Raw genomic sequence first — 18,881 nt, 5'->3', positions numbered from 1 at the left:
GCCATATCTCACTGGTCCAGTATGGCGTACATGTCGTCAGTGGCTGCGAGGTGGGCTGTTTCATTGCTGTGGTTGCTCTTGAGTCCGGAGTGGAAGGGATCTAGGAGCCAGTTTGCTTCAAGGAACTTCGTGAGTTGTGTGTTGATGGTCATTTCAGTTACCTTATTTGGGAAGGGGAGCAGAGAGATGGGTCTGTAGTTCTTCAAATCCCTTGAGTCGGCAGAGAGTTTCTTTGGGAGTGGGTTGACTTCTGCGTGTTTACAGTTGGATGGGAAGGTGGCTGTTTTGATGGATGAACTTTGGCCACTGCCTCCCTACCTCTTAACAAACTAAATGATGTTTCAATAGTTGATGTGTGTGGTGTGTTGCAACAACTTCATAACAACTTCTTAATCTCACTTTTGCTGTCTAATTCGGATTCCATAGCTAATTGCACACACACTTTCAATATTCCATTAAAGCGTTCCATGAGACCATTCTCCCACGGATTATACACTACTATCCTATGATGATTAATTCCATAACTTTGGAGACTTTTCTGGAATTTATCTGCTACAGACTGCTGTCCATTGTCTGACACCAAGCATTCTGGGTAAACTTCCCTCCTAAACACTTCATCACAAATTGTTATAATTTCTGAAGATCTTATTTTCTTGGTGAACACCACTTCTGTTCACTTGGAATGGTAGTCTACAAGTACTTCAGCATACTTGCCATCGGCCCTTTTGCATAAAATGGCCCACAAATATCAATACCGACCCAGTCCCATGCTCTTGATGGAAACTGAGTAGCCTTAATAGGAGTGCCAACTGTGACTTGAGACTTGTCACTGCATAACCTCACAAACTTCTCTATTTTTTGGTCTATGCCTGGCCACCAAAAATCCATTCTTGTCCTCCTCTTCATGGCAGACAGGCCTCCATGCCCTTCATTAATCAGTTCCATGAGTCTAGAACATAACTCTCTAGGTATGGCTAACCTACCACACCTCCTGATAATCCCAACCACCACAGATAACTCAGATCACCCCTTATAAGAATCGCATAACTTGGGCCTCTCTTCCTTGTTGAACAATATTAATTGTAAAACTTTATTCCTCGACACAGCCTGTTTCCATTCTTGTTGTGAAATTGCACCTTTAGACACATCCTCCACACTAGCCACTACCCAATCTTTAGAGGCTTCTTATTCCCATTCACTCTGCACAGGCAGTTGAGACAAACAATCTGCATTTATGTTCTGTGTGCCATGAACATACTCAATCTTGAAATTATACTTCTGTAAATGGAATAACATCTTAGCAATTATGGAGGTTGCTTGGCTGCTCCACTTGTAGAAAATAAGGGCCTGATATATGAAACGTTAGCACCGGCTTTGAGTTATTTTTTGACGCAAAAGCGGTGCAAACATAAAAAATAATTATATTTTGTAAGTTTGCACTGCTTTTGCATCAAGAAATGACGCAAAGGCACCGCTAACTTTTCATAAATGAGGCCCTAAATCTACTAGGGGTTTATGATCTGTCTGTGATGCAAAGGTGTACTCCAAACATACGTTCTAAAGTGTTGTGCACCACACCAACAAGCTAAAGCTTCTTTCTCGATAGTTGAGTATGTTCCCTCTGCTCCCTTCAATGTATGGATGCAAAAACATTCACCCTCTTTGATTCCCTTTCTGTTGCATCAGTATTGCCCCCTAGCAGTACATGCTCATATCTGTTACTAAAAATGTCTTATCTCGAGGTTTTAAAGGTTTCAAGACGACTGCTTCAACAATAGCTTTTATAATGTCCTCAAAAGCAGACTGACATTCCTTGGTCTAATCATACTGTACAGCCTTCTTCATCAACACTTGCACCATATGCACCCTGTCAGAAAATTATTCCACTAATTTTCAATAATATTCAGCCAGGCTCAAGAAGATGGAAGTTGGTCTTTGTTTGTCGGTGGAGGTGCTTTCTTGATTGCTTACACCAATTTTTGTTTAGGCCGGATTCCATTACCTTAGTATTCTGCTTCCTGAACACAGAACTTACATTTTTCTTTGCTTATAGTTAATCTTGCCTTTTCAAGCTTCCGTAACACAGTATTTAATACTTCATTGTGTCTCGTTTTATCAGGTCCCCACACCAAAATGTCATCTTGGAAATACAAGACATTAGTCACTCCTTGTAAAAATGTTCTTTATTACAAGCTGAACCACTGCCAATGCAGAAGCTAATCTGAACGGCATGCACATAAACTGAAAAGAACATTCTGGAGTGATGAATGGTGTTAGATATTTTGACTCCGCATGGAGATTCACTTGGTGGTAAGCACTGGAAAGATCTAGTGAGGAAAAATATTTAATATCTCTTATATTCATCAACGTTTCATTTCTGCATTGGAGAGGATGTTGGTCTATCCATCTGCACTCATTTAGATCCCTAAGGCCAACACACATTCTGAGTTTAACATTTGCTTTTGTGACCAAAACCACAGGATTTAACCACTCTGATGACTCAATAGGTGTAACAACCCCTGCATCCCATAGTCAATCTAGTTATTCCTTCAATCGACCCCTCAATGTCATTGGTACATTCATGACTTTACACACCTTAGGAAGCCTATTTTTCCTCAACACAATTCTATGTTCAAATGTTTCTAAACAGCCCAATCTATTGGCAAATAGATTGGGGTATTTGCTGCTACACAATTCCCCTTCAGAAAGAGGAAGGAGCTTGGACCTCCATCCAAGAAAGGGAAGAGGCCATCCACCCCTGCAAGGAAAGGTAAGGGATCCATGCCCCATGTAATGGAGGAGACGAAGCCCTCTACTCCAGCGGAGGCTGTCAGGGTGACACCAACACCACCACCAGCTGTCACGGGCCCTCACTGCCAGCTCATGAATTGAGGACATCAGCAACTGCAGAGGCCGCCCAGGAGGCTTCTCCATCCACCACAACACTGCAGCCATCAGCAACTTCAGAGGTTGCCCATGAGGCTCCTCCATCCACCATGACACTGCAGCCATCAGCAACCTCAGAGGCTGCCCAGAAAGCACCTCCATCTGCCAACACACTGCAGCTGTCTCTGCCAGCGGACACCATGTAGGCCACCCTCCAGGGGCTGCTGTACGAGTTGCCCCCTCCAGAACCAGTGGGAAGTCACCCACCTGAGAAATTGTGGCCTTGCACTCCCCAGGACAGAGCAATGGGCGAGTTGCCCCCTCCAGAACCAGTGGGGAAGTCACCTACTCCAGAGGCTGTGGCCTTGCACTCCCCAGGACAGAGCAATGGGCAAGTTGCCTCCTCTAGAACCAGAGGGGAAGTCACCTGCCTGAGAGACTGTGGCCTTACACTCCCAAATACAGAGCAATGGGCAAGTTGCCCCATCCAGAACCAGTGGGAAAGTCACCCACTCCAGACACTGTGGCTTTGCACTCCCCAGGACAGATCTATGGGCAAGTTGCCCCCTCCAGAAACAGTGGGAAAGACACCCATCTGAGAGACTGTGGCCTTGCACTCTCCAGGACAGAGCAATGGGCAAGTTGCCCCCTCCAAAACCAGTGGGAAAGTCACCCACCTGAGAGACTGAGGCCTTGCACTCCCCTGAACAGTACAATGGGCAAGTTGCTCCCTGCAGAACCAGTGGGAAAGTCACCTACTCCAGAGACTGTGGCCTTGCACTCCCTAGGACAGAGCAATGGGCATGGAGCGCCATCCAGAACCAGTGGACTTGTTCCTGCATCGGGCTGAGGTGCCCCCGCTCACTGAGGTGCCTGCCCATTTGCAAACTGATGCCCCTGCAGAGTACTATCCGGATGAAGTCGGGATTCGAGTTGGGCCTTAGACTGTGCCCTGTGGCCATGTGGGCCCTTTGAACATTGGACTAGGCAATGTCCCTTTGTGAACATGTGTACCTATCTGTTTCATTGACAAATTGATTACGTTTTTTAGATGTTGATTTGATTACAATCACTTTTGTCCATTCCTGCTGTCCTTGCATTATTTTGCCGTGTTTCAGGGACAAATTGTTTTACGTGTGCAGCTGGTTATGTGTATGGTGTGTGTCTGGTGTGTGTCGTGCGTGTGTGTGTCACTCTCCTTTTCCTCCCTCCCTCCCTCCCTTGTGTGCTAGGTGACTGTACTCCCTGTCGGCGTCTTTGTCGGCATTGGTGTTCCAGGTGGAGCATAACATAGAAGATCATCAGGAAAACTTGCAGTTCGGGTTCCATGGTGGCGTTGTTCATCACTATGTCTCCGATGGTGAGTCCTTTCTCTTCTGTGATGCGTTTCTGCAAGGCTTTTGATGGCGTTGATACCGCACCGGAAAAGGTAATGGATTGCAGGGTCAAAATATGATGGGCGGTACTTTGTCTTCAGCCATGCTGTTGTTGGCTACGGCCGTGGTGAGTGTTGTTTCCGCCCTGGCGGTTGGTGTGGTACATTTGCTGTCTATGGGAGTCATCACCGCCATGGTCATAATTTGGCGGTACTTACATGGGTCATAATGAGGGTCTAAATGTGTTAAGTGCAAGAAGAAAGGGCATTTACCTAGGATGTGAAAACAAGAAACACGTAATGACAACAGAAATGTAAATGCTGTACAAGAAGTGGCATGCAGTTCTAGTTCAGGTTTGAATGAGAATTCATCAGAGGATAGCAAGATAGAAATATTAGTTGTGAATGACTATAGTCAATGTGAGGATTTTTTGGGTAATGTCAAAGATTATCATCCTTCTGAGTGCTGGTTAAAAGTAAATGTCAAGGAAATACACATGTGGGCAGATTTGTGTTCTCCTTATACCATCATTAACCGCTCAATGTGGTATGAACATCCAATGCTGATCTTTTTACTCATGATGTGTAACCAGAGGGTTACTCTGGTTTTAGAATATTTTATGGGTGTTTTTAAAGCCAAATTGGGGTATAAGGCATGAGTCACAAATGCCAAAGTGTATGTCGTAGAAAAGGGGAAAGCTCTATTGGGATGGAAGGAACAAAAAGCTTTAGGCATAGTCTTTGATCCTAATCATCCTGACCAAGTGCTTATTTCTGCAGACTCCTTCCCCTTCTTGGCTGGAGGTGTAGGCTCCTTCCCCTTCTTGGATGGAGGTGCAGGCTCTTTCTGCTTCTTGTCTGGAGGTGCAGGCTCCTTCCCCTTCTTCAATGGAGGTGTGGTATCCTTACCGAGTAGGTGGTGCTACCACTGTCCACGTGGACTGTTTGGCTGAGGTGCTGGGCTGGGTCTTTGGCACCCTGCTAATACGGGCAGGACGGGGGGGGAGGGAAGAGGTCAAGTTGGGAAAGGAAAAGCTTTTTATGGACAGTGGGTCAGGAGGAGGGAGGAGTGATGGGAGTGGAGGTAGAAGAAGTGGTTGTAGGAGGTACATGTCTGCTGGATTTGGGTGCAGGTGCATGGGCTGTATGCTGTTGTGAGTTGGATGGCTGTTGGGTGTGTGAGTGCTTGCGTGTGTGTCCTTTAAGGGGGGGTACAGACAGGGTGAGAGAGGACAGCGGGGACGTGTGCATGGCTGTTGTGGAGGTGTCTGCCAGTGAGGTGTATGTTCTGCCTGGTGTGGTGATGCTGGTGGTGGATTGTGATGTGGTGAATGCAGGTGTGAGTGTGGACATGACTGAGAGGGAGGTGGAGGAGGAGGAGGAGGGGGACACATTGGAGGCAGTGGATGTTGTCATGTCTGCAACTGTATGGTGTTTGTGTGAGTGCTTGTGGGATGAAGTGTGGTGCTTGTGTTTGCCTGTGCCACTCTTCGGTGTTGCTTCTGTATGTGTGCCTGGGATCGGTTGGAGTTGAGGAGAATGGGACTGGGAAGTGGTAGTTGGAGGGGGGACGGTAGAAACTGGGACAATGGCTGCCATCAGAGAGGAGGCCAGAGCCTGAATCGATATCTGTTGTGCCGCCAAACCACTGTGAATGCCTCCAGGAATGCATTGCATTGCTGAATCTGGGATGCCAGCCCCTGGATGGCATTCACAATGATTGATTGCCCTACAGAGATGGATCTCAGGAGATCAATAGCCTCCTCACTCAGGGCAGCAGGGCTCACTGGAGCAGGGCCTGAGTGCCTAGGGCGAAGGAGATGCCCACCCTCCTGGGTGAGCGGGCACGGGCAACTTGCTGAAGGGCTGCTGGAAGGGGGGCCCTGGTATGGGCACAGAGGTGTCCTCCCACACCAGGGAGCTCCCATCAGAGGAGGTATCTGAGTCTGTGTTGTCTCCTCCAGTCTCCGCTGTGGTGCTCCCCTCGCCCTCTGTCCCACTGGTTCCCTCGGCATCAGTGGACCCTTCCTTCTGGGTCCTGTGGGATGCAGCTCCCTCAGTCACCAGTGTGCCTGCTCCTCTGCCAGATAATGCTAATGCACACAAGGACAGGATGACATAACAAGAAAGGGGGGAGAGAGACAAAGGATACACTGGGTCAATGACTGCGCCAACACCACTATTGGCATACACATCACCGTCTCACACAGGGAACAGGCTTAAGCACTATGCACTGCACTACCAGTGATATGGCTAGTCACTAAGGCAAGATGAGGAGCACACACCGCCAACTGCAGCATTCCTGGAACCCACGATGCCCTGGCTGAAATGGACTGCTAACAAGCTAAGTTACCCATATTTGCCATACACCCATTACCCTTCAGATGACCCACTCTACAATGTCTTGCCTGGCCTTAAGGGCACCCACTAACACGCATCTACCACCCGGACACCTCTCCACCAGCCAAAATATGTAATAATACCTACTGTACTCACCCCCTTGTGGCTGCTGTGATTCCCTCAAGTGCCCATCTAGCTCTGGGTAGGCCACCGCCAGTACGTAGGCCATCAGAGGGGTCAGGGTCCGATGGGCACCCCTTCCTCGTTGGGAGGTGATCCCCAGCTGGGTGTCCGCAGCCTTCTGTGCTCAACATCTCAGGTCCTCCCACCGTTTGTGACAGTGGGTGCTTCGCCTGCCATAGACCCCCAGGGTCTGCACGTCCTTGCCGATGTCACGCCATGTTCCCTTCTTTTGATTGGTGCTGACCTGCAGAGGCAATAAAGACAGGAGAACACCATTAAACAAACAGTCTAGCCTATCACACAAATGGCCCACCATACTCGTTTCCATCACCATTGGTACACTCATAGCCTAGCCCACACCATCTTCATCGCCACAAAACATTCCCCTCACCGTCCAACTCAGCTTACATGATGCTTGCACACAAAGTGTACTCACCTGTTGGTCTGTAGGCCCATACAATTGTGCGTTACTGGGGTAGGACCCCATCCACCAGTCGCTCCAACTCCTCCGAAGTGAAGGCTGGGGCCCTTTCCCCGGTCACACGGACCATGGTGGGTTCCAGACACAGGTCACAGCAGCCCATGCAGTGTAGGTCCTCTCAAATGGAAGGTCAGGAAACAAGTGAGGAATCAGATAGGAAATGGCGGTCAGGTCCACGGTGGTGCATATCGCCGGCGTAGATCACCATTGGCCACTGTACCCCATAGGGCCCAATATTAACCAAGGAGGAATTACACGGTGGTTCAAGACCGCCTACTGCCACGGCTCACAACGTCAGCGACATTACCTCACTTCCACCTGTCCCTCCACACAGGGCGGGCGGTCGCCATTTCAGGGGGGTGAACAGGCCTACTCACTCTTGTGTCCCTTAGATACCTACCTCTGCAAATGAATAGGAGGTGGAGACATACCCCCGTGTACAGACCACTGATGGACTTAGCAATACTGGAGGACAGGCACAATATCCTCACCTATAGGCTGGACAGGGCCACAATCACAGAGCTGTGTGCCCAGTTGGAACCTGACCTGATCTCATCTATCCGTCATCCGACTGGGATCCCCCTCTTGTCTAAGTGCTATTAGTGCTCCAATTTACTATCAACAGGTTCTTTCCAAGTGGCAGTGGGCTTGGCAGCAGGAAATACAGCCAATCTTCTCAATCATGCTGGCAAGAGTGCTGTCTGCCTTGATAAAAACACATGTGCTGCTACATTGCTTTCCCACAGGTGGAAGATTTGGCCACTGTGAAGACCGGATTCTATGCAATGGAACATATCCCCAACATAATTTGGGCGATTGACAGTACACATATTGCGTTTGTCCCCCTCCCACCAGAATGAACAGGTGTGCAGGAATCTTAGGAGTTTCCACTCACTGAATGTGCAGATGGTGTGCCTAGCGGACCAGTACATCTCCCATGTCAATGCTAAGTACCCTGGGTTGGTGCATGACGCCTTTGTTCAGAGGAATAGCAGCATCCCACATGTTATGGTCCAACTACAGAGGCACAGGGTGTGGCTAATAGGTGAGCCTTGCTCCCTACCCACTACATATTAGTGTATGCCTCTGGTGTTAACTCCATAGGATTGTGTGAGGCTAATGTTGTCCCTCAATACTTGCAGGTGACTCTGGCTACCCAAACCTATCGTGGCTGCTGACCCCTGTGAGGAAGGCCAGGACAAGGGCTGAGGAACATTATAATGAGGCACGTGGGCGAACCCGACAGATCATTGAGAGGACCTTTGGCCTCCTGAAGGCCAGATTCAGGTGCCTCCATCTGACAGGTGGATCACTGTGCTACTCACCCGAGAAGGTCTGCCAGATAGTAGTGGCATGCCGCATGTTGCACAACCTGGCCTCCAGATGCCATGTACCCTTTCTTCAGGAGGAGGAGACAGGAGATGCCCCTGTGGCAGCAATAGACCCTGATAATACTGAGGATGAAGAGGCTGAGGATGAGGACACCAGTTATCCGTCAGTACCTCCAATGACACACAGGTGAGACAGTGCAACTTCACATTACTATGACTATTGGTGTATTCTGTGTGGCTGTGGTATGGTGGCATTAACTTCCTTTTACCTCTACTTACTGTCACCTATGGTTTGTCATTTTACAGATGTTGGTGATATAACAACTGTGTACTGATGTGCTGACTACAGCAGCTACAGGTCATTATTTCAATGCCCTCACAATGTACAGTTCATTTGCAATGGATGTAACTGTTTCCATAAATTCACATTTTCAACACATGACATACAAGTAGTCGAGTTGTGTTCAAGGGTGTTTATTGTAGTGCTAAGAAATTTAGGGGAAGGTGCAATGGAATGGGGTGATAATGGAGGAAAGTCCAGGGTATTATTCCAGTCTGTTTGTAGCACAGGTCCAGTTTCCAAGGGCCATAGGAGGGGAGCAACGGCCGTTCAAAGTGGACAAGGTGAATGAGTGGGGCACAAGGGGGACAATCAGGAGAGTCTCATTTCCTGGTGGGGGTCTTGGCAAGTATCTCTGGCTTCTGTCTCGGTCGCAGGGAACGTTTGCGGGGTGGTTCACCTTCTGCAGGGGGAGGGATGCTGGTGGCCTGTGGGTTCTGTGGTGGGGCCTCCTGCCCACTAGCAGCAGCGGTAGTGGAGGGCTGGTCAATGGACTGGCTAGTGGTAGGGGCCCGCTGGTGTACTGTTGCCTCCCTCATTATATTGGCAATGTCTGCCAGCACCCCAGCTATGGAGATCGGGGTGGTGTTAATGGCCTGCAAGTCCTCACTGTTCCCCTGGTACTGTCCCTCCTGTAGCCGCCTGTTCTTCTGGACGTCATCAAGGATCTGGCCCATTGTGGCCTGGCAATGTTGGTAGGCTCCCAGGATCTTGGGGAGTGCCTCCTGGAGAGTTGGTTATCTGGTCCTGTTCTCCTCGTGGCGCACAGCAGTCCTCCCAGTTTCCCTGTTGGCCTGTGCCTCTGTCCCCCGAACGGTGTGCCCACTGCCACTGCCCCCAGGTACCTGATTGTCTTGGGGCAAAGTGTGGCCTTTGGTCCCTGTACAGGTGGGCACACTGCTGATTGACGTGTTCTGGGGACAGAGGTGTGGGTATGCTGTGTGGGTGCTGTGGTGTCGGATCCTGATGGGGGAGGCTCTGTGGTGGTCTGTGAGTGGGCTTGGGTGAACGCTGTCCAGTGGTCACTGATGACCAAGGTAGGTCATCCAGATCCAGAAGTCCAAAGTTACTGTCATCACTGGGGGCATCTTTTGTTGTGTAACTGGATAGTCATGGCACCTCCTCTCCACTGACATTGGCTGGGCTACCTGTGGGGATGCCAGTGATGTATTGTGCTTCAAGTGTATGACATATTGTACATCCATGGCTTCCCCTCTATCATTGGTGTTGCTGTGACACCTTTTGTTTGTATATAGTGATGTATTGTGGGATTGTTAGTTTCCCTATGCTGTGCACGCTTTTGTGATGGGTGTCCATGCAGGGCTGGGAGGGCTGTCCATGCGTTGGTATCACATACAGGCCCTGGCATTGGTGTTAGTCAAATGTGTAGGTGCAGTATGTGGGATGGAGTTGAGTGATTGGAGTGAGGGTGAGGGGCTGTGATGGCATGCAGGGATGGGGGGTGATAAGTGGTAAATGTTGACTTACCAGTGTCCAGTCCTCCGGCTACTCCAGCGAGTCTCTCAGGATGCAGTATTGCCAAGACTTGCTCCTCCCATGCCGTGAGCTGTGGGGGAGGAGGTAAGGGTCCACCGCTAGTCCTCTGTATGAGGAGCTGGTACCTTGCTGCTACGGAACGTACCTTCCCCATTGGTCATTCCACCTCTTCCTAATGTTGTCCCTTGTTCTTGGATGTTGTCCCATGGTGTTCACCCTGTCCACGATTCTCTGCCATAGCTCCATCTTCCTTGCAATGGATATTTGCTGTACCTGTGCTCCAAACAGCTGTGGCTCTACCCTGACAATTTTCTCCACCATGACCCTTAACTCCTCCTCAGTGAAATGGGGGTGCCTTTGTGGGGACAAGGATGTTGTGTGGTGTGTGTTGGTGAGAGTGTGTTGAGTAATGTGGTTGGGTGTGTAATGTGGGATGCATGAGGCATGTATGGGTGTAAGTGGTGTGTGTCTAGTTGTCTAAGTGGTCTTGGTGTCATTCTGTTGGCACTGATTTGTATTCGTAAAGGGTTGTGGGTAATGTGGGTGGGTGTTTTATAGTGGCGTGGGTGTGTGGGTGTGGTGTGTATGTATGTCAGGTGTGTTTTTCGTATTGGCCAATGTAGAGTTGTTTTGTATGTGGGTGTCCATGTTGAGCACGGCAGTATGTACCGCAATGGTGTACCACCGTTGAATGTCCGCCATGGTGATTCGTTGGTCATAATGTGGTGGGTGTTATTTTGTTGGCGTAACGGTATAGGTGTTGGTACCGCCACTTTATCACTGATCTTTGGTCTGACGGATTTGTGTATGTTGCTGTATTCTACTGGATTGGTGTGTGTGTCATAATATGGCGAACGGATATTCGCCACCGCAGTGGTATGTTGGCGGCCTACAGCGTGGCGATGAGTGGCATTTACTGCCAATGTCATATTGTGGGCCTTAGTCTTAAGGGCAGGAAAAGAATCAGATATGGCCAAATGTCTAGTGCTTCCACATCGATAACACTGGGGTTTACCAGATTGGCCTTTGTGTGATGATCTGGTATAACCATTGTCTCTCAGTGAACCAGATAGCTTTACTGTTTTCTTTACAAAATGAATATTATCAGTTTTAATCTTATCCCTTGTGTGTCCTTCATTTAACTCTTTCAGATATCTAGAAGCATTCTCCATATACCTAGCTATTATTATGGCTTTTGTCAAGCAATAGATTTTTAAACCCTAAACGTTTCTCTTGGTTCTTAGTACAGTTTGTTCTATTTATAAATTGATCTCTCACAATTTCCTCTTGTACGTCTTTGAACTTACATGTGCTTGCTAATGTTCCTAAAATAGGTATGTATTGCTCCACGCTCTTCCTGTGCTCCTTCACTCTTGAAAAATACTTGTGCTGTTCAACTACTATGCTAGTTTTTCTCTCAAAATTGTCCTCCAAAGCTTTCAATATCTTCCCATACTCATCTTCTAGCACTTCATCTGCTTCTGAAGATTTGTCATCTCCATTGTTCTCATTGCACACCAGGATGGGTAAAGTTTTCAGTATCTTCTTCCCTACGGATCCAAAACTATGTTTCAAAATTGCTAATTTTCATTTAGAAATAAATAAATCTCCTCCTACTGCCTCCAAATAGGTCTCTAAAGCTTCCTTCCAATCTTCCCATGGCATTACAGGATGCCCTGGATTTTGTAAAAACTTTGGAGGAGGAGTGATTGATTGTATTTCCATGCTCTCTAAATGTTACACACAAGACGCTGATAACAGTAAATATTAATGCTTGCGAATTACTACAGTTTTAACCATACTCTATGACTGCTCAACCTCAATGGGCACTTTAAAATAACTATGGTGATCACTGTATACTTGTGTTTGACTAAAATAATGAACTAAACAATAAAAGTAGTCACCGTGGTCTATGCTTGACTTATATAATTGATTAAAATAATAAAAGTTGTCACCATGGTCTGGTTGCCTATTATATATCTTCTTTCTATGGGTTATGGTTCAACAGAGCTGACTAGTCCTTCTTCTCTTTTAATGAAACTTGTTCTGGGGGCTAGTCCTTCTTTTGTCACAATGAAAACTTGTTCTTGGGGTGGGGTATCCTGCTTGGAATCAGTCTGCAGTCAGAAAGGGAATGTACACTGATCCTGTGCAGAGAAACTGGGTCTCCCTCCTGAATGGTTCAGTTGTGCAACTTGACAGGTATACACACACTGCTATTCGCACAAGATCTCACATGAGTATTCAGAGTATGATCTATTGTGCGATCTAACATGGGCTACACATGCTGCTCTCTGCACATGACTTAGTATTCATCATTCTATGCTGCCTCATATGGCATGCATGAGCCTCTCCCTCCACGCAACTTCATATTCAATAATCAGCACCGCACGTGAGACTCAGCTGAGAGTTCACGCAGTTAACAGTTTTTACACAGATTGCTGGACTGCTGAACTTGCCTGATAAATTCCACTGTGTATACCATGTGATGCTCCATTACAGTGCTGCTGTGGTAAATCACCTCCAAATTAAATTTAGTTCTTTCCAGTACAGTTCTGTAAGGATCAGTCTGTTGAGCCAAGGTACTGGTAGCACATATCTGCCCGTCGCAACAGTGCAACACTAGAATTGATGATTCTTTAGGGGTGGACTCTTCGTAGATCACATGCTTGTTGCCAATTTTACAAAAAGGCATAGGAGATGATTGATATAACAGCTTTATTCAGGAACAAGATGTACATCAAGCCAAACCCTGTCAGATCCCAGCATCATTCCCCATGTTCATTCCCCATGTTCTGGCACCTTGTCTAGTACTCTTAGCAACCATAGAATCTTACATGTGTCATTCGTATTAAAATTACAACCAGAACATAACAGTGTTTGAATCAGTAAGATTATTGTATTTGTAATTGTAAGAAATTGGGTTACTGGTTGAGGGGATTAAACTGCACTCTACTAAAGCAGGAACCACAATCATTGTCAAGCTAAGATCACAAGCAAATACTGAGTTAACATGGGCTCTTCTCACTGGTTATCTTCGCACAGAACAGTCAGGCTTAACTGAGAGGCAAAGTGTATACTATTTAAGCAACACTTGGAATAGTAATTGCGTGAAAGGACATTACAAGATTAGAAAATACAGTGGATTTAAATGAATGAAACAAGACCAAAATAACAATAATCTAATCAGTAGGACAGGAGATTTGCATATTTAAAGTTTTAAGTGGAAAAGGTCATGAAAAGCACAGAGTGCCACCTGTGGTTATGTGGTCCTGCCAAACTGGGACATAGTCAGGCCTAACTAGTCTCAGTAGTTAGGCTTGGTCCTGAGACCCAGTTAGGCCCACTTAACATGACTTCCTTAAATCCTGATTGTTGTGTGTTGCTAGGTTCTACATCAAGAATATGCTGCTCAGTTGAGATGATGTGTGGTCTGGGTCTGAGAGTGTCACACACCATGTGTTCTGAGGAGTTGTGAGGTCTGCTATGTGAGTTCCTGTATCATCTTTGAGGTGGCACTTAACGGAGAGAGCTTGTGATGTAAAGTCCTGCGTTGAGGACGTGTTACACAGCAGCTGGTTCCAAAGAAGCTGTGAAGTCCTGAGTCTACATCGAGGATGCTGTCAACAAGAGGTTTGCGATGTGCAAGCCTCCTTCAGGGATGCATCGCACAGTGGTGGTACGGATGAGACTGCAGGCTGTGAGGGTGATGTGATACCCTTGTAATGGGAGAATCCTCCCAACAGAGGTGATGTGTTGGTCCTGGCTCATGGATGTGTCATGCAGCAGAGGAGATGGGTCAGTTCTGCTGGATCCACAGATTGTCCGGCAGAGTACCTTCAGGCCCAATCCTAAGGGTCCAGAACAGGGGTGGCCCCACCTGGCAGCATGGGACTCACAGTTGCAGATTACAGGTGCTGGTTATAAGAAACTAGTGATTGGAGATCCTCTGGTGTTCGTGGGTACAGGTTGCAGGCCCAGCACTTCTCACCAAAGGCAAAAGGGCCGCAGGCCAACACAGCAGTTAGCAGTCCTTCAGGGCAACAGTCCCTCAGAGTGGCAGTCCTTTTAGCAGCAGAGCAGTCCTTCTTTCTAGCAACCATAAACAGGTCCAAAAGTGCACTGAAGAGTTGGTGTCTGAGGTCCAAAATGTATACCTAGTGCCTTGTTTGATGTGGGAGAAACTTCTGGAGAATTCTTTTTGAAGGCAGGAAACCATCTATTCATTTGTAAGTGAGGCTGTGCCTAACACTACCCTCGCATCCTGCTAGTGATGGCCCAACCAGGCACACCTTTTCTCTCTACTGTGTGTGGCTGTCTAGGAGGTGTACAGAAAAAATCACTGCCAACTACCCCGAATTATGTGGCCCAGAGAGAGCTTGCAAGCACTAAATAGCTAAAGCAAGAAAATGCCAACTTTCTGAAAGTTGCATTTTCAAAATTGTAATTGGAAATCTGAGTTTACTATGAAAGAACAGTTCCAAAGACACGAAACATGAACTATTGCCCGGCTCCCATTTGGAAGACATCCTTATTATTTGTAAAAAGATAGTTCCAATGTTATCCTATGGGCGAGGCACGCCTAGCAAAAGTGAAAATGAATTTAAAGGTTTTTCACTACCAGGACATATGAAACTTAAAAACACATATCATACTTTTAAATACATTGAACCTGGTCTGTGGACTGTTTGGGGCCGTCGCTCGCTGTGATATATGTATTGATAAATAAAGATTTGGGCCTTGCAAAAGGTTTATTTTGCCAGGGCAGAAGGCAGTTTGAAACTACACACACAGGCTGTAGTTGCAGGCCTGAGACATGTTTCAAGAGCTACTCAGTGGGTGACTTAATTAGTGCTGCAAGCCACTGGTAGCATTTACTACATGGGTCCTGTTAGAAATGGGGTCTCTGGTTGACAGTCAGGTTACCCCCTGTTCAAGCAAGGACCCTCACTCTAGTTAGGATAAAAGAGAATCACCCTCAGCTAACCCCTGCTTACCCCCTTGGTAGCTTGGCAGAGCAGTAGGCTTAACCTCAGAGTGCTGGGCGTAAAGTATTTGTACCAACACACACAGTAACTTAATGAAAACACTACAAAATGACACAACACCAGTTTAGAAAAATAGGAAATATTTATCTAGACAAAACAAGACCAAAACGACAAAAATCCAACATACACAAGTCAAGTTATGATTTTTTAAAGGTTTAAAATAAAAAGAGTCTTTAGGTAGTTGTAACAACACACTAGCGCTGCTAGCGTGTAAATGTACCTGGTTTGCGTCAAAAATAACCCCGCACGGGCGGTGTGCGTCGAAAATAACCCTGCACGGTTATATGCGTCGAAAACAACTCGGCACGGCGATGCGCGTCGAAAAAGCCAGCCACGCGACGGTCCGAAAGTCCCGCGGCGCAGGTTGCGATCTCTCAGCCTTCGTCAGCGATGCTGCGCGTCGTTTCTCCTGCTCCGGGCGTCGATTCTCCGGTCGCGTTTCCTGCGGCGTCGTTTCTCAGCTGCGGAGCCGGCGTCGCGTCGTTTTCTCAGCCGCGATCGGATTCGCGTCGATCTTTTCTCCGCACGGCGCTCGGTGCGTGTATTTTTGTCCTTAGGCTGCCAGCCTCTCCTTTCAGGGTCCCAGGAACTGGAAGGGCACCACAGAGCAGAGTAGGGGTCTCTCCAGAGACTCCAGGTGCTGGCAGGAAGAAGTCTTTGCTATCCCTGAGACTTCAACAACAGGAGGCAAGCTCTACATCAAGCCCTTGGAGATTTCTTCTTCAAGATGGAAGGCACACAAAGTCCAGTCTTTGCCCTCTTACTCTGGCAGAAGCAGCACTGCAGGAAAGCTCCACAAAGCACAGTCACAGGCAGGGCAGCCCTTCCTCCTCAGCTAACAGCTCTTCTCCAGGCAGAGGTTCCTCTTGATTCCAGAAGTGTTTCTAAAGTTTGTAAGTTTGGGTGCCCTTCTTATACCCATTTTAGTCTTTGAAGTCACCTTCCTTCAAAGGGGACTCACACCTTCTTGTGAAATCCTGCCTTGCCCAGGCAAGGCCTCAGACACACACCAGGGGGTTGGAGACAGCATTGTCAGAGGCAGGCACAGTCCTTTCAGATGAGAGTGACCACTCCACCCCTCCCTCCTAGCAGAGATGGCTAATCAGGAAATGCAGATTACACCCCAGCTCCCTTTGTGTCACTGTCTGGTGTGAGGTGAAAAACAACCCAACTGTCAAACTGACCCAGACAGGGAATCCACAAACAAGGCAGAGTCACAGAATGGTTTAAGCAAGAAAATGCTCACTTTCTAAAAGTGGCATTTCCAAACTCACAATCTTAAAATCAACTTTACTAAAAGATGTATTTTTAAATTGTGAGTTCAGGGATCCCAAACTCCACATGTCCATCTACTCTCTAGGGGAATCTACACTTTAATCATATTTAAAGGTAACCCCCATATTATCCTATGAGAGAGAGACAGACCTTGCAACAGTGAAAACGAAATTGGCAGTATTTCACTGTCAGGACATATAAACCACATTACTATATGTCCTACCTTATCCATACACTGCACCCTGCCCTTGGGGCTACCTAGGGCCTACCTTAGGGGTGCCTTACATGTAAGGAAAGGGAAGGTTTAGGCCTGGCAAGTGGGTACACTTGCCAAGTCGAATTTACAGTGTAAAAATACACATACAGACACTGCAGGGGCAGGTCTGAGACATGATTACAGAGCTACTTATGTGGGTGGCACAACCAGTGCTGCAGGCCCACTAGTAGCATTTGATTTACAGGCCCTGGCACCTCTAGTGCACATTACTAGGGACTTACTAGTAATTCAAATATGCCAATCATGGATGAACCACTTACATACAATTTAAACAGGAGCACTTGCACTTTAGCACTGGTTAGCAGTGGTAAAGTGCCCAGAGTAACAAAAACAGCAAAATCAGAGTCCAGCACACATCAACAACCTGGGGAACAGAGGCAAAAAGTTAAGGGAGACCACGCCAAGGATGAAAAGTCTAACACGTGTCCCCCCCAGCTAAAAGTGGGGAGCAACTACCCAACCTCATGGGAGTTCTCATCACTAAGGCGGAAGAACCTGGACAGACCATCAGCATTGGCGTGCTCTGTACCGGGTCGATGTTCCACCGTAAAGTCCATCCCCTGTAGGGAAATGGACCACCTCAACAGTTTTGGGTTCTCACCCCTCATCTGCATTAACCATCTGAGGGGTCTGTGGTCGGTCTGAACTCGGAAGTGAGTCCCAAACAAGTAGGGTCTTAGCTTCTTCAGTGCCCAGACCACAGCAAACGCTTCACGTTCTATGGCACTCCACCTACGTTCCCTGGGTAGTAACCTCCTGCTAATGAAGGCTACGGGTTGATCTAGGCCCTCTTCATTCAGCTGTGAGAGTACTGCTCCAATACCATGCTCTGAGGCGTCTGTCTGTACAACAAACTCCGTGGAGTAGTCAGGTGCCTTCAGCACAGGTGCTGTGCACATGGCAGCCTTCAGGGCATCAAAAGCGTTCTGGCAAGCCTCTGTCCAGATCACTTTCTTGGGTTGCTTCTTAGAAGTCAACTCAGTTAAGGGGGTAACAATGGTACCATATCCCTTAACGAACCTCCGATAGTATCCTGTGAGACCTAAAAAGGCTCTCACTTCAGTCTGGGTCTTGGGAGGCTCCCAAGCCAGAATCGTGTCAATCTTAGGCTGTAGGGGTGCCACCTGGCCACTCCCCACCTGGTGTCCTAAGTACACAACAGAACCCTGCCCTATTTGGCACTTGCTCGCCTTAATAGTGAGGCCTGCCTTCTGCAGGGCCTCTAACACTCTCCAGAGGTGTTGCAGGTGTTCCTCCCATGTGGAACTAAACACAGCAATGTCATCCAGGTAGGCGGCACTGAACTCATCCAGTCCTGCCAACACCTGGTTGACCAACCTCTGAAAGGTGGCAGGGGCATTCTTCATCCCAAAGGGCATCACATTGAAGTGGAAGTGCCCATCGGGGGTAGAAAATGCTGACCTCTCCTTTGCCCCTTCAGTTAAGGCAATCTGCCAGTACCCAGATGTTAAATCGAACGTACTGAGGTACTTGGCAGCTCCTAACCGATCAATGAGCTCATCAGCTCGGGGGATGGGGTGTGCGTCAGTCTTGCTGACCGCATTGAGACCCCGGTAGTCCACACAGAACCTAAGTTCTGGAGTGGCACCAGGAGCAGCAGCCTTTGGAACCAAGACCACTGGGCTGGCCCAAGGACTGCTGGAGTGCTCAATAACCCTGAGGGCTAACATTTTGGAGACTTCCTCCTTAATGCAAGCCCTCACCCTGTCAGTCACCCTGTAAACCTTATGTTTAACAGGTGTACTGTCCCCAGTGTCCACATCATGTGTGCACAGGTGTGTGACTCCTGGGATCAGGGAAAACAGCGAGGCGAACTGTCCCAGCACG

This window comes from Pleurodeles waltl, chromosome 11 (genome assembly GCF_031143425.1).
Source record: "Pleurodeles waltl isolate 20211129_DDA chromosome 11, aPleWal1.hap1.20221129, whole genome shotgun sequence".
Taxonomy (NCBI): Eukaryota; Metazoa; Chordata; class Amphibia; order Caudata; family Salamandridae; genus Pleurodeles; species Pleurodeles waltl.
The sequence above is the reverse complement of the archived record's forward strand: the minus strand, read 5'-3'. Positions refer to the sequence as shown.